We start from the raw sequence: 15,890 nt of genomic DNA on the forward strand, positions 1-15,890 counted from the left end.
TGTCCTGACAAAAAGACTTAATTAACATTGGTCTTAGTTTTCTATCAGGATGCTATACTAAATCCCACACTTTTTGTAATTGAATAAACAGAACCATAAGCACTTCTCCATGCTCACATTCTTGTGTAGTCCTCCTAGAAAGATCCCTCCTGAATTCCTGCAGTTTATGTCCACATCCTGTTGAGAGCTGTGGGAATTGTTTTGCTTCCTTTGAGAGTCTTTCTCATCTGCTTTTTTGACTTCCATTAGAATGCTTCCTGAAAGTATTCACAATCTGCCTCTTTCAAATACACGGATAAAGAAAAGAATCTTTAGCAAAAGTTGTGTCAATAACTTTTAAAAGTCTTGCATGTTTAAACTAACACAGACATTTAAATCTGTGTGAGCCTCAGAATTTGAGAAGGCCATCTGTTCAGCTGTATTCAGTTTGGGTCTTCTTGCTTTTAGTGTTACAGGCACACTTGGGACAGTTTACTGAATGAATGTTTACTGTTGGAGCTGTTTGCTGTTTTTTAGAACCCATGAAATTGCTGAAGTTTCACATGAAATTATTGCTATCTAAGAAAAAAACATTAAGGCTGTCCCAGACCTTTTAGCACTTTCAGCATCCTGCAGAATAGATGTGTAAACACTATGGCACAAAAGGAGCCCTTGTAAGGACTGGCTGTCTGTCGTTCACATCTTGGTACAATAATAAATATTCCAGGTAGCAGAGGACTGTGCAAAATGGGTTTGGTCTTTTTCACTGCAAATAAAATATCTGGCCATTTATTACTGAATCTGGCTAAAATAGCAATATTTTGGATTTCAGTGTCATTGAACTGCTACAGATTATATTTCAAGAAGGGCCATCACTGGGAATTTGGACATTAAAACTTTTTTCTGTTCAGATTAATGGGAAAATCTCAGAGGCTTCCACTACACAGAGCACCTACATTTGTTGGACAATAGGCAATGAGCACAAATTGAAAAACATGAAATTCCATCTGGACACAAGAAAACACTTTCTTTGTCTATGGTCAGACACTGGCACACATTGCCTGGAGAAGCTGTGGAGTCTCCATCCATTGGTATAGTCAAAACTCAGCTGGATATGGTCCTGGACAGCCTGTTCCAGCTAGACTTGCTTGAGTGGGGAATTGGGCTGGGTGCTTTCAAAAGATCCCTTTTATCTCCCAGCAATTTTCTAATCCTGTGTTGCTGCACCTTTTTTTTTGTCCTTTATATAGTGCTTCAGCCAAATCTATAGCTGAGTAGTTGCAAGGCACAATTTGTGTTTTTCCTGCCCTTGCTTGGCCACTTAAGTTCATAAAAAAGAAGGTATATTGAAAAAAATACCATCTTATGACAATCACTATTCAACTAAAAATGTTATTTAACAAATAGTAAGTACAAGGCAAAGTAAGTAATCTTGTATTCAGTGTGTGTTTCCTACTTTTTCCTGGTGAATTTATTAAGCCACCATAAATGAGCCTTGGGATAAGGTGTCCCAGTCTGAACAGATTAATCTTTGAAAGCTTTAAGACAATTAGGACTTTTAGGAGAGACAGGTGGAGCAGAATGTATTGTCCTTACTTGGTTGTGAGTATTCAATAGGTGCAGGTGCTGTTTTAGTCAGTGTTGGAGCTGATAGTGATCAAAAAGGAGGCAAGAAAAATTACCCTAGACAACTGGAAATACTGAGATTAGAACTTAAATAAGCCAGACAGATCAGAGAAGAAATGCAGATGTTAGCTGCAGAACGTGTTTTATGTGTTAACAATGTCTAGCTGTTGAAACATAATGCTTTTCCTGAAATTTTGGGGTTTTTTATTCTTTTTTTTAATTTTCTGGTGTGTGAGGATTAGATTCCCAGGACACTGAATGTCCAAGAACTTATTTCTGGGAGTCCTCTGTGAAAGCAAGGAGTAGTGACTAGTTAATCCATTAGTACACAATTAGCAAACAAATTGATTCATATTTCTACTTTACCTCCTTATCTGTCTGTATTCTAAAGACAGTCACTTTGGTTATTTTAAAAACAAAACATTATTTTGATTTAGGTTATATTCCTGACATCTGGCTGTATTGTTCTACAGGTCTTTTGTCAACTAATTCCCTCATTTCAGTCAGACAGTATGGGGAATAGCAATGTCTGACTCTGATGTATGTGTGTGTATGTGCTTCACTTGGAAAACATGATGTGGTGTGAGAGGATTGTCTTACAGGTGATTCTGGAAATTTATTTCACTGTCAAGAACTTCCTTGTGAGTGCATTATTTTGCAATGATAGGACTTTGTTTTATCTTGGAAAGTTTGATAAAACATTAGAAAGACATGTTGTACCAGCACATTTATCCAAGAACATTGTATCTGGTATTTGCATGACTTTTCTTTATTCTCTGTACCAAATTTCTGCAAGCAGTTGGAAAATAATAGATCTGTTGTCCCTGTTACTCAGGAGCAGCAGTACAGAATACAAAATCCAAGTTACAGAATGTGCTAACTTGAACAATTCCTATGGCACACAAAGAAATTCATGAATCTTTTTAGCTACTTGCTAGGACATCCACCTATTATGTTGAAACACTTCTTAAAATGCTGATGGTGTACTGTGTATTTTAACACAAAGTCACACTGTTTGATTGTTGAAAAAAAAACCCACACCAAAACCAATGGAAAACCTGTATTTGGAGATAGAAAAGTGCCTTGACTGATGCCTAAAACAAATGGGCATTCTTAATTCCATCCCACAAAGGTAAGAGCAATAAGAAGACTGGTGTCTCCCTTTTTGCTGTAACTTACTTAACAGCACCTCATAACCCACATTCCAAGACTGCCCCTTTTCTTGTGGGAGGGGTAATTTAGAACAAGGGTATGGCAGAGAACATTTAACCCAGTTACAAATGCAGTATTTAATCAGTGAACACCATGTTCCTGTCCTGCAACCAGTGATAACCATACTTGAGTGGTGAAATTGGGAAACTCATGCTTGCATTCCTAGTAATATTCAATTACTTAGATGTGGCTGGTGTCGCATGCGTTAGAATGCTGAAATTAGGAAATGGGCTACTCCAGGTTCAGTGTACTTTAAATAATTGGTCATAGAACAAAAAAAGGTTCTGAAGATTGACCGAGTGAATGGAGTTGATACCAAATGATGGAACGTCTTGCCTATGACTGACCATTAGTTCTTCTCTTAAATTACCTGAATTAATGACAAGTAATCTCTTGATCTGACAGTGTTTATTGATAAGTGTAGGGCATATTCTCTAACAAGTACAGAGGAGGTTGCAAGTGAAAAGAGAAAGAGCAAAAGTCCAGGTTCCCCGAGTAACTTCAGCCAGATAAGGAGGGCTTTAACTTGAGCATTATATCTTTAAACCACTTGATATTTGGCAGAGAGCAGATACACAGTTGTCTGGTACTTGTGCTTCTGGAAGGCTTTTGATCTGTTTTTTAAAACATCACCTTGGCAATAAAAAGGGAGGAAACATCTTTTTCAGATTTAAGCATATGCTTTGAATGCTTCCCCTCTATCCCACACCTGATAGCAGCCATTATAACCATACTGACATTCAAATCCAACCATATGCCTCATTTGTTTCCTGTACGGTTTCAGTCACAGTCTTCTCCCTTTCTACTATGTGTATTTCATAATTTCATTTGTGACACTGAATTTCTGAGACCTTTTCTAATACAGAATCTAGCAAATACAGTTGAGGCAGTTTTTGACCCTATTCATTTTCCTAAGTTGCTTTTTCTTTTCTTCTTTCTCTTCACATTTCATTTTGCTACAAAAATAGCTGCAAAATAGCTGCTACTGATTTTCTAAATTAAAAAAAAAATGTTTCTGGATAGTAATTCTGTGTGCTGAGTCCTCCTGCATATCTTACTGCTTTAATTTCATGTCGTTGCTATGGAGCAATGCAGATTTGCTTGCCTCACTTGCCAGCACAGGCAGTTACTAAGGCCTCCGTTCCATGGGTCCCAGAGGAGCAGGGTGTGCTCTGGGGGATGCACATGCACATCTCACCCTCCAGGAGTGAGGACACTGTGTCTGGGTTCCAGCCCATGCCTTCCTCAGAGCTTGTGCTGGGCAGTTGAGCCCACAGGGACATACCCTGCAGGAGTTTGGTGGTTGTAGCAGTCAGTAAGGGCTGGAAGGTGGCCAGCCTGTGAGGTTTGGGGGATGGTGGTGGGGGTGATACTGCTGAGGGTCTGGCATTTGCAAAGCCCAGCCTCCTCCACAAATGCCAGGAAATCTGGATTCTTATGGCCCCTTTGAATACTTCCTTCTAGTTCTAGACCCAGCACAGCCAGTAGATCCTCTTGGTTGGAGCTCCTCTGTCTGGCATAAATCTCTCACCCTTTGTGATTCAGAGGTAGTGAAGCTGGACTCTTAATTGCCTCCTTAGACAACCTTCAGTGGCACATGGGGTCTGACAGTCTCTGGTCCTAGTGACTGGTTCCATTCCTCAAGAGACACAAAGCAGCTTTAACAGGTGAACCTGCCATTTCCCTTCTAGGGGTTATGGGAGCTGTTTTGGAGGTGAGGGACATGTGAATTCATGGTCTTCATGCAAGATGAATAGAGCAGAGATGGCCCCTAATTTATCTGACCTCAATTCCTAATTTGTAGTGTAGGGATTAATTATCTTTTCCTGCATGAGTGCTCTAAGGTCCTATTTTGTTTTAAAGTAGGTAGAACAAATGAATCCACTGTATTTGGTGTGAGATCTTTCTGACCAAATATTAAGGCATTTACTTGAGGATTCACTTGTTATGTTGACTAAGAATGGGACCAAGGTTTGCTCAGACACAAAAGACTTCCACGTTTAATCTGATGCATCCTACCTCCCTCTCCTGTGTCCTCATCAGGCCTCTGACACCTCTGCTGTTGGCTCTGATTGAAGTCAATCACAGATTCTGTGGCTTTTCTTTCTCTTTTTTGGCTTCTTTCTTTTTTAATGGAAAGGGAAGTTCTTAGGCATTCAGTTGTGGAAGAAGGTTTGTGCTTGAAGAGCACACATGGACCTTTAAGCAGCTCTAATTAGATGCTTTTTCCTCTTCCATTCATCCCTGATAAGCTTAGGCACTCTCCATTTGCCCGTTTTGTGAAGACTAATGCCCAAGCTGCCTAGCATTGCAAAGGGAGATTCTGTATCTCATTTTGAGCTATGGATTCACAGAAATTAAATATTTTTAGGACTAAACTAAAGTCCTAAAGCTAACTAAATACACTGAAGTGAAATAAGTGCTCAGTAGCTTCTGAAAAATTATACTGGAATATAACCAGAATCTAAATATTTTAAGCAAAACATGTTTAGAAAGGTAGGTAAAAATTATTAGCATAGCAGTAGGGTTTTAGTTTAGATTTATATGTATTTTAGATTTAAACCTTTAATTTAAACAAATTGCTTGAATTGCTGCAGAAGAACATGTTCAAATACCCAAATATTTCTTATAAACAATAATAAGCAAAGTAAAAGCTACAAGTAGAGCTTCAGCTTCAAAGTGTTTCATAGTATTTAACACAGATCTACAAATTTCTGTTAAAGTGGCATAGAAAAACCATATTTTAAAACCATCTGAGTCACAAATTTTATAATCCAGCCCTTTCTAAAACATTATTTTAGATATTGCTTAGTAGAGACATAGACATTTAATGGGTAGGCCATGGCCTCTCAAAATATATTTCTTTGTTCAGAAGATACTCAGGCTGCAGCAAGTGCCCAGATGTCACAGCAAAAATGGAGGTTCCAGAAAAGAAGCCAGCAAGCTGTAAAGGAGAAATTGGAAGTAAAAGTTGAAAGCCTGAGTCCCACCTGTTCTACATAGTGACCTGCCCAGCTCTGGGCTGGTGGCACAGGCCTCCTGCAATTCAGGGCCTTGGGCAAAACTCTGCAATTACAAACATCCTTCCTTACAAAAAATTAAATAAATAAATAAATAAATAAAAGGATGTCCTTGTTGCTTAGTTCAGTAAATGGAAACAAACTTAGATTTAGATGTCTTGGTGTGCCTTTTGGGGGATGAACTTTAGCGCAAAGCAGAGGAGTGCCACAGTACAGAGCCGCCGGGCAGGCTGAGGGCGTGCGGGGTGGCTGCTCCCAGGGAAGCTGCTCCACTTTCATTCAGTTCCTCTTTTCCTGGGGGTTCAGAGCTGAGCTCCCAGCAGGCACACGGTAATTCCTTTGTCCCTGGCCCATTAATTGTCCTGCTGCTGCTCCAGACACACAGAAAGTGGGACAGCCGCTGTCACAGGCAGATCGTGGCCCGAGGATGCCTGCGGCCTCCAGCTTAACCTCGCTCTTGGTCCACGCGCGAGCCACTGCTCTGACTGCAGCTCATGGGGAGGAGGGGACCTGGGTGTGGGGCTTCTGCAGGGACTGCCTGGGATGCTGCACATGATGACATCCCCGCCACACAATACATCTTTTAGACCCAAATGCCTTTTGATGGAAATGAAGGTCTCCTGGGGCTTGCAGGACGTGCTTCTGCATCAGGAAAAGGCAGCTGAGGATCTGGCATAAGAAGGGCCCTGGGGTTTAGAGGTAGATATTGAAGATGGCAATAGCTGAGATCTTTAGTAAAAACAATAAAATTCTTTTTGTATATTCAAGCAGGTTTGTTTGGGTTTTTTCTCCTCTGCTAATCCAGAGTGGAATTTGAGCCAGAAAGGAGCAACCAATGCTATACACACTGCACACTCTTAAGTACTTGTTTTAAAATGTGAGGTCAACATAGAACATGCCTTGAAATTTGTGTATTTACTGCAGTGAGTTTTCTGTGCCTTGTGTTTGCTTTCTGTGGGTTTCAGCCCACTTCACAGAATGAAATAGTGTGCATGAGAAAGAGTCCACTATGAATCTTCCCTTAGGAATTTTTTTTTTGTCCTCTGCATTTAACGTACGATCTGTATTATTTATGCCAATGTTTAAAATAGCTTCCTAACTTTCCCTGGTTAAAGTACTTTGAACCTACTCCAGTTACATTCTACTATGCACAACTCCCACTCACCATGACTTTTTATTTCAATTAATTTTTCATGAAATAACATGCGTCACAGCCAGAACCCTGTGTTGCTGTTACATCGTTTTCTTTACAGTTTTCCAGCATTATTCCCTCCCCCCTGATAAACTGTGTTGTCAGTATGCATTTTTATCTTAGAATAAACAAATTGCATTCCCTTAATCTCCCTTCATAAACAGTACCCTGTCATGCTGTTATCATTATTGTTGACCTTTTTTGGAATTTCTCCAGGTTATTAATGCTTTTTAAATGAGAATCATGGGATTTAAAGTGTTTTCTGAGCAGTGTTTACTCAGGAATTGATCGATTATTTCCTTTTCTGTTTTTTTTTTTTTTTCATCCCCTATTGCTTTTTTGTCTGACATCTTACTGTGTTCAAAGCAGAGCTATGCAAACAATTGATTTGGGGATTGCTGTCAAATCAAAACATTAAAGAAAATCTTTGTTTCAAACTGAACAAAGGCCTTATTCAGTCTAAAATATTTTGAATTTTTGGGGATTTATTTTTATGTTTTACCCCATTTTTAAAAGAAGAAAGGCATTTATTAGTTTTCATAATTAAAGTGTCATTTCAAACAGAAAGTAGAAAAATCTGATTTTACATTTTTCTGGCCATGTTTGACTTAAATATCAAGACTGAAAGATCAGTTTGACTTAGAGATCAGTGTTCTCTGATCTTCTTTTTTTGGTGACCAAATTGCTACCTGAAACATTTGTTTTCCTCAGAGTTATTATTTGAAATACTTTTGAGCAGAATTGAGTGGATAAATCAATACATTCCTTGTGTTTATATCTCTGTATTTACACATAGGGATAGAAAGCTAAAGGAATGTCTGTATTTTAGTCATGCAAATTTTATTTTAGTCATGCAAATCTCACTTACTTGATTTCACTGTCTACAAAGGCATTGGTCAGTGAGTGGTGACTGGGCTCAGAAAAGGAAGGTCAAGCATAAACAGCTTACCAGATCTTTGCAGATAGTGCTGTCCTTTTAAACATCTGGCCTATTTAAGTTGTGGTATTTCACTTGCTTTTATGTACGTAGATATCTAAATCCCAATTAAGCTATGCTTTAGATGTCTTCACTCTGTTTTGCTTGTCTCTTGACGTAAAGAATTCTGAGCTTGGGAAGAGCCTAAGAGAAAGGAAAAATGCATGTCCAGTCCCTGTTCTAGTAAAGAAGCCACAGTACTCAAAACCCAGCAGCCAGAACAACTAGATAGAAGTTTCCCAACTTTGCTAAAACTCTAGATGCAGAGAACAGTTTTCTCAGTGGTGTTGTGTGCAGGGTGGAGTCTTCTGATGGAGGTGGGAGCTGTGGGAAATTGCAGCCTGTATGGATTTCACCCATGTAGCAGGAGTTAATGAAGACAGGTATTCCAGACTACTAGGTGGTTTTATGGAGGAGCTGGAGAAGGGTGTGATAAGCTGCATGGATGGGCCCTCATCTCTTGATCAAGTTCTTATTGCTGGATGCTGCGTTCCTGGGGGTCTGACTGGGATATCATGAGCAGCATCCTCCCAGTTCAAAGCCAAGCCTGGCCCTAAGACTCCCTGGTAGAGTCTTTCTTTCCCCAGGAAAAGCAGACAGCATAAAAGAGCTGTCATTGGGTTTGTTTTGTGTGGATCCTGTTTTATGTGGTGCAGTGTGAAACACCCACCCAGGTCTTTTGAAAGAGGCACCAAACTGTTCACCACTTTTTTAGCTGACCTGCTTCCAGGCATGCACAGAAGTGAGTTTGGCAGAGCTGAGAAGCTTTGCTGAGTGAGATGGGTGGGAGGTGGTACCTGCTGAGATGGCCGTTCGGGAGAGCACCAGTTCCAAAACTGCTGTAACTCCCACCAGGAGCTGGAGACCCAACCTCATTTTGTACATTCAGCCTCCAGCCTCTGCAAGGTGGACATGGCTTCCCCAAGGATTCTGAAATGTACTGCCTTTAATGTGGCATGAAAAAAAGCAAACCTGCTTTATAATAGTGTATTTTATATGCACCATTACATAAAATATATTTTAAAGAAATGAAAATTCTGCCAGGTTTGTTTCATATTTTATTAGTATTACATTGTCTTGCTTCCATGCTGAGGCACTTCATTACAGGTCTGTGTTCCACCTTTCTTAGATTCTGTAAATAATAGGAAGTTGTTGGCTTTTGAAATCTGGGCAGGCTGTGTTCTGCTTGCTAGAGCTGGTGGAATACAGCTTGACCACAAACCTGCAAGGATTAATAAGCTGAAAAAGCACAGGCTTCTTGTCTGTCATTTTTGCTTCTTAGCAGTAAGAGTGAAAAAAAGCAACAAATGATGGCAGTAATAACTTGAAATGCATTGGCCTCAGATCTACCTTGGATTTGTTACTGTAAAAAATACAGTTTATGCAACCAATTGCGTAAGGTTTTGCTGTTCTTTTCAACAGATGGCACTTAACTTCATTAGTTTTTTGTAATAATTTCAACATGTGTGTTACAGTAAATATTTTATTAGCTTACAACAAATTTTGCTTTTCATCCTGGAATTGCAGGGTTGTTTCATCAGTTACCCCCCAGATATGTTTCTCCTTCCAGTGTTTTTTCCTTGCCTGTTGAAAACATGTCAAACTGATTTAAAATGTTTTATGCACATTAAAATGAAAACCATATGTCTTATATTAAGGGTGACTGTGCAGAAGCTTTCACTTGAATCAGGTTTTGCATGCAATTTCATGCACTCACAGATACACTGTGCCCTCCTCCTTGCACACAGGAAGCAGATTTGTGTTGAAGGGGCCTCTGAAAGCCCTTTGTTCAACTTCTGCCACCAACGTGACAGGAGGGCTGGGATCTTTTCCCAGTCTGTGATGAAGTTTGCTGCTCTCTGTGTACTGCTAGGTTATCCCTGCCAAAGATGACATTTTCCAGTTCCTAAAAATACTTCTGACCAGCCTATCCATTTCCCTTCAAACAGACCAAATAGTACTGCCCGGTACATAAAAAATCCCCTGAGGTGATACTGCATGGTTGCTTATAAAATATACTTGTCCGTAGGTGGATTAAAGATATAATTTATGAGACTGTCAAATGCAAGTTTAGCATTATGTTATAAAACTCCCAGTGTATTTTCTGAACCTCCAGTCTCAATGTTTGTATTGAGGTTGGTGTAGGAAAGTAGCATCCTTCTGTCTCTGATAACAAAGAGCCTTTTTGTTTGAACATGAAGATAAGTTCCCCAGACTGTTCCCTTCTGCTCCATGAGCATATGTTCCCCCTGACAAAGGTCACTTCAGGCTCAGAAGAGTGAAACTGTGGGAGTCATTTTTAAGGTGTTGTTAGAATGGCTCAAGTTCCATACAGAAGCACAAAAAAAAAAAAAAATTAGGTCAGGCTGACTTCTGTATGAAAAATAGCCTCAAAAATGCATAAAGCAGCAAAAAACTCCAACTTATTATGCTCTTTGTCTGTTCCAACATCCACTTTTGGCTTCTCTACAAATCAGTGAATTAGAAACAATTAAGAAAAACACAAGCCCAGATCATAGTGATATGCAGAATATGCATGATGGCTCTCAGCCAATGTCAGTAATTATTTTGTAGTGACTGTGTTTTGAGAGAAGAGCTTGATTGATTGTGGTTTCACAGAATGCATAAGTCACATTATGTATTCATGTTGAGATCCGCAATGCTTATAATTTGCATTAGTGTGGTTCAGATTACTACTAAAACTATAGTACTTAGATTAGAAAACTGCTTAATGAGATTAATTATTTGATAACAATTCTTCTTTCAAAGTAAAAAGAATAAGCAATAAAAACGAGCGGAAATCTAGATAAATAATAATTTGTAAAATTGCATTTTGATCCAAACACAGGAAAGCAGGATCTGTGTTGAAGTCCTTCCCAAAAGTCTGTCTGGTTCTGAGCAGGAAATCTTCTTGCCCAACACATTTGAACAATTTATGGAGACCCACACCCAAAGTTTTTCTCCACATCCCCTCTGAATGCATCTCTGCCAGCTGCCCAAGGTCCCAGCTGTTATTGGGCCAAGCACTCAGCTGAAGTGTGACCACAGACCTGTCTGCTGAGGGAGCACTGTTGAGCAGTTGGGTGGATGTCCCCAGGGGTCGGAGTGATGGTTTCATCCACTGGCCAGTGCAGTGTCATAGGGAAGGGATGCCTGTTGCCTTAGGACTGAGGATGCCAGACATCGGACATTGCTGTACCCAGTTTCTTGCCATTATTCGTGGAGCACAACTCACAAATGTGAGTTCAATGACTAAACCTTATATAAAACCAGAGGGGTGATTAGGTACAAAAATCCAAGATTCACAGCAGAGAGCATGCCAGACATACCCACAGGAGATGCCAGGGAGAAGTGCCCATGTCCCAGACTTAGTCACCTGCCTGTAGTCCTGGGTGTGCCCACGTGCATGCCTTGGATTCACTGTGAAGCTCCATAGCAGAGCCAGACCTTCTCTGTGAGTGCAGGCATCCAGCAGGTGTCATTCCTCTGAAATATGAGCAGCACCAGTGCTACCAGTCTGTGCTGTGTCACACCTGAGCAGTTAGAGCTTGAGGAAAAGGTCTGAGTCCAGTGCCCTCTTTAGACCAAAGGAGCCCAAATCTACACTAATCCTAAGAGTTCCTGAACCACTGCAACCTACTGGGCATCTTCAGCTTCCTCTCTCTCATTGTAGTGGAGAGAGTGACACTGGCAGAGGCAGAGCTTGTGAGAACATCCTTTGTCACCCAAAGATTACATTCCAAACTACATGGAATGCAATCCACATGGAGGAGAGCTGTGACCTGTTCCTTGCTCTCAACGTTACATCTGCTTTTACCCAGTTACTGTTCAGTGAGAAATGTAATAGTTAAGTCCAAAATAAGAGTCTCCCGTACGATAATCTTAAGTCAAATAAATAATAAGTCAAAGGCCAGGGACCGGAACCAAAAACCACTATCATCTAAGGTCTTGACACTTTGAATTCAGCACATTTCCCACTAGGAGACTTTGCTTCAAAATGGGTCATTTTTAAGGGTGTTATCTGAAGAAAAGCCTGAAATGTTAAAGCAAAATTTCATTGCTTCTTTGCAGCTTATTTTTTTACATTTTTCGGTGCATGTAAGCAGTGTGGTTTTCTTTCCTCAGTCATTTGTGGTGTACAGCATCTTGCAGGAACAACCCCATATTAAATAGAAAAATGAAAGCAGCATTAGTACTTCCTGGAAATATACTGCTTATGCTGTTAAATATTGGAGCTAGAGATGTAGCTGGGAGTTAAAGCTCTCAAGATAAATTGAACCAAATCTCTTAAAAATACTGGTCCTTTCATTAGTGGGCATAACAACAGAATTCTCTCTACTTTTCCAGCTGCTTTTAATGACCTTGCTGGATATTTTTTCACATAGGCCCAAGTTCTGGGGGTCTCAAAATCAAGCTATCTAGAGAGATAGCATGCCACTTATTCCTCAAGTAACTGCACCAAAGTGGTTAATATGTATGCATATTTGGACACTTGGCTGTATCACAAAATGCTTTTGAAGGCAAGAAAAGTCAGCAAATTTAAATGCTTTACAATTTGAGGACAAGCTCTTTCTGTCAGCACTGTTTTTCTTACAGCTCTGTTTCACTGGCTATACGCAAAATCTACTTCAAGACTGATATACATATAAAGATATGTTATTTTTAAGGGTGTTATTTGAAGAAAAGCCTGGATTGTTAAAGCAATATTTCATTGCTTCTCTGCAGCCTTTTTTTTTTTTTACATTTTTTAGTGCATGTCAGCAGTGTAGTTTTCTTACATAGGTCGTTTCTGGTGTAGAAAATGTATCTTTTAACTCCATAAACATGACCACATGTATATCTTTGCATGTGTATGTGTATGTGTATGTGTATATGTATATGTATATGTATATGTATATGTATATGTATATGTATATATATGAACTCCAAATGACGTACTGCTGAAGCTGGTGACTGAACGCGTAGCATCTTTTGCAGGAAGGGGTAAGACACTCCCTTTAAGAGGAGCTGTACCGCTGCTGTGCTCGGGCAGTGGCTGGGGCAGGGCAGAAGATACAGTCAGAGGTGAGGCCTTTCCCCGCCCGGAGCGGGCGCGGTGCCCGCCCTGCGCCGCTGGGATAAACACGCGGCCGTGCCTGTCGGAGGCGGAGCGGCCCCCGCACGGGCGGCTCCTTCTCCCGCTCCTCGATCCCGCCCCCAAATCTCTTACTGCATCGGATGCAGCATGGGAAACGCCCTTGAGACATTGGTAAGAGTGTCCCAGTTGAATCCCGTGCTGCGGCAGGGGAGCGTGAGCTCCCCGAGCCGTGGTGGCAGACGCCACACGCTGCCGGACCGTGGCCACTGTGCGCCTCTGCCCGGGCGGCGCTGCCCGCACGGCTCGTTAGAGGCAGCACCGCAGCTGGCACGGGCTCCCTTCTCCTCCCTCGGTGTCAGCCGAGCCCAGGGGCTGTCGCGGTGCTGTCAGGGCAGCAAGGAGGCGAAAAGGCAGCACAGAGCGTGATGCTGCCTGCAGAGCGCTCTCAGGTCGGTGCCGCAGCCCCCCGAGCGGTAAAGAACTCTGGGCTCTGCAGGATTGCTCTCTTGCTTCTCAGACACCCATTCCCGGCAAAGAGCAGCCCTGGAAAATGTGACGGTGTTTGGTTGGCCATCCCTGTGCTGTTCCTCCCATTGCACAGAGCAGTGCAGAGCTCTGCTCCCGCAGCGTGGGCGTGCTGCTCGGAGCCCGCTGCCGGGCGCGGAGCGCGGGCTGCCCAGCATGGACACCGGGCTGGCTCCATGGGCTGGGACACTGATGGCTGCAGCCTGCAAGAGTTTGAATGCGTGAGCTCCGAATGACATACTCCTGAAGCTGGTGACTCAACGTGTAGCATCTTTTGCAGGAGGGGGTAAGAGTCCTTTTAAGAGAAAAGTGTCTTATTGGAGCTAAACAAGTTACAGCCAGTTACGACAAAGGAATGCGGGGTTGAGAAATGTCAGTCTCTTTCATTGTTAGCACTAAATTAATGGGCTGTTCTGGAGCTTAGATGTGTGACTTTTTGCCATTACATAGTCACAGTGACAAAAATAATCAAGAGTCATCCTTAGGAAGCTGTCAGCCTGGAGAATGGCATTAGAAGAATGAGAGGAAGTGTTCAGCTCTTGCCTGCACTGCTGCTAGACAGAGAGTTTCATGTTTTATTAAGATATTTCTAAGACAGAAGTCACACCTACCCAGGACAATATGGCAGTGGGTATTTTATGGATAGATGCTATGTTATTTTACTCAGAGATATCTACCAAATGGGAAAAGATGTTTTTTAAATTCTCCTAATAACATTGCTGTCAAACTCTGCTACACACAAAACTGGTTTGAACATCATTTGTACACTTGGAACCATTACTAGCAGTGACCCCTTTAACTTATAAAATGTTCTCAAAGATCCTATAAATAGCCACATGCCTAATTTTAAACATAAGTAGTCTCCTGTGTGAAGTGTTAAGCTTGTGTGTAGCTGTTATTAGAACTGGGGCCAGAAAGGTTAGTTCATGCTTTGCAGACACGGTTCCTGGTCTCAGATGCAGTTCAGTCTTTCATAAAGCTCTGCTGATGGTGTGGTTGTGTTTTCAGGCAGTGCTGGCTCTTACCAGCAGTGTCCAGCCTTGCAGCCCTTGGTGCTCCAAGCCAGGCAGGTCAGGGAGAGGCGGTTGTTAAGCCTTGCTACTCGGCAATGCTTTCGATAGCAAGATCTGATTATGATGTGATCTGCTTACCCAGAGATGAACCTTGGCTAGGGCTCCTGCTCTCTGTGCCACAGCCAGGACTTGCCTTGGGAAAGCTGCTGGTGTCCTGCAAGCATAGAGATGTTTTGGGGACTGGAACACCAGAGGTATGACATCTGTGTGATGTGTTTACCTGTTTGAGTCTTTTTTAGAAAAGTAGTTTTGGGTGTAGTGTGATACCAAGAGGTTGTTTGGAGTGTATATTAGTCTTGTAGATGGGGATATTTTGTTGATCAGGAAAACTGTTGCATCTTGGAATACCATGTCCCACGATCATTTTGCTTCCCAAGGGGAAGGTCACTCACATTTACATCTGTAAACATGATATAAATACTCTCTGAAACCAGGTGGCTTTGCTACTTTTCTTCCTCCCCTTGCAAATTTGCACACAGCTCTGATTTGGTTATGGATGTGATGGCTTGGATCTGGTTATCGGGGCATTGTACTGGGTATGGAGCTGGTTAGAGGTGCTAGAGCTGGGTCCCTGGGATCCCCTTTTGAAGAGCTAAGCTTTGTATCTGAGCACTTTGACATTGGGCTGAGGATGGGCTGATGCAGAGGAGCAGAGAAATAGAGGCTGGTATCTGATGTCATGAGGTAGGGAAAGTACTGGGTTAAATTCATTCACACCTTATCCTAAGGCAGGTAGCTAAGTGTTGCCCCATGTGAGAATGGTTGCTGGCTGTCTCAGCCTCTTTAAGGCTGTGAAGCCAGGCTCTGACAAAGCTTTTCCTCAGTCTGAGGTGTTCAGGGTGAAACATGCACCTTTCACCATGAGCTCTGTGTAGAATTTAAGATAGATTGAGTACTAGAAGGTCTAGCTGCAGTAGATGATGGTGGCTCCAGCTGCATCTCTCCTGTGTGGAAAAAAAATAACAAAAATGGCAAGTTTGCATCTTCTGGCTTGGGGATGTCTATCCATGGGATGACATCCAGAAATTCCCAGGTAAGAAATGCTGTGCTTGGTCAGCTGTTTAAAAAGTGTTGGAGAATTATTTCCATCCCCTCAGCTAAAGTCACCATTCATTACTGTGGCTCAACAGCATGAGACCTGGGTAGAGCATAGGATGCTTGCCATTAGACTGACAGATTGGAAAAAAATTAAACCTTTGGTGTGTTTTTC

At 41.7% G+C, this 15,890-nt stretch overlaps 1 protein-coding gene across 3 annotated transcripts in view; it reads left to right on the forward strand.

Annotated features, from left to right (window-relative positions):
* SYBU (syntabulin) overlaps positions 1–15,890 on the forward strand; it is a 40,181-nt gene that overhangs the window by 16,543 nt on the left and 7,748 nt on the right. The window contains exon 1 of one of the 3 annotated variants that reach the window (XM_064706599.1): positions 13,157–13,253. The exons of 1 other annotated variant lie outside the window; for it this stretch is intronic. The gene's annotated coding sequence lies outside the window, so the exon portion shown is untranslated. Of the gene's footprint in view, positions 1–13,156; positions 13,254–13,375; positions 13,894–15,890 lie in introns of those variants that run through there. One more of the 3 variants, XM_064706598.1, reaches the window with a different exon arrangement.

Source organism: Zonotrichia leucophrys, chromosome 2 (assembly GCF_028769735.1).
Source record: "Zonotrichia leucophrys gambelii isolate GWCS_2022_RI chromosome 2, RI_Zleu_2.0, whole genome shotgun sequence".
Classification (NCBI taxonomy): Eukaryota; Metazoa; Chordata; class Aves; order Passeriformes; family Passerellidae; genus Zonotrichia; species Zonotrichia leucophrys.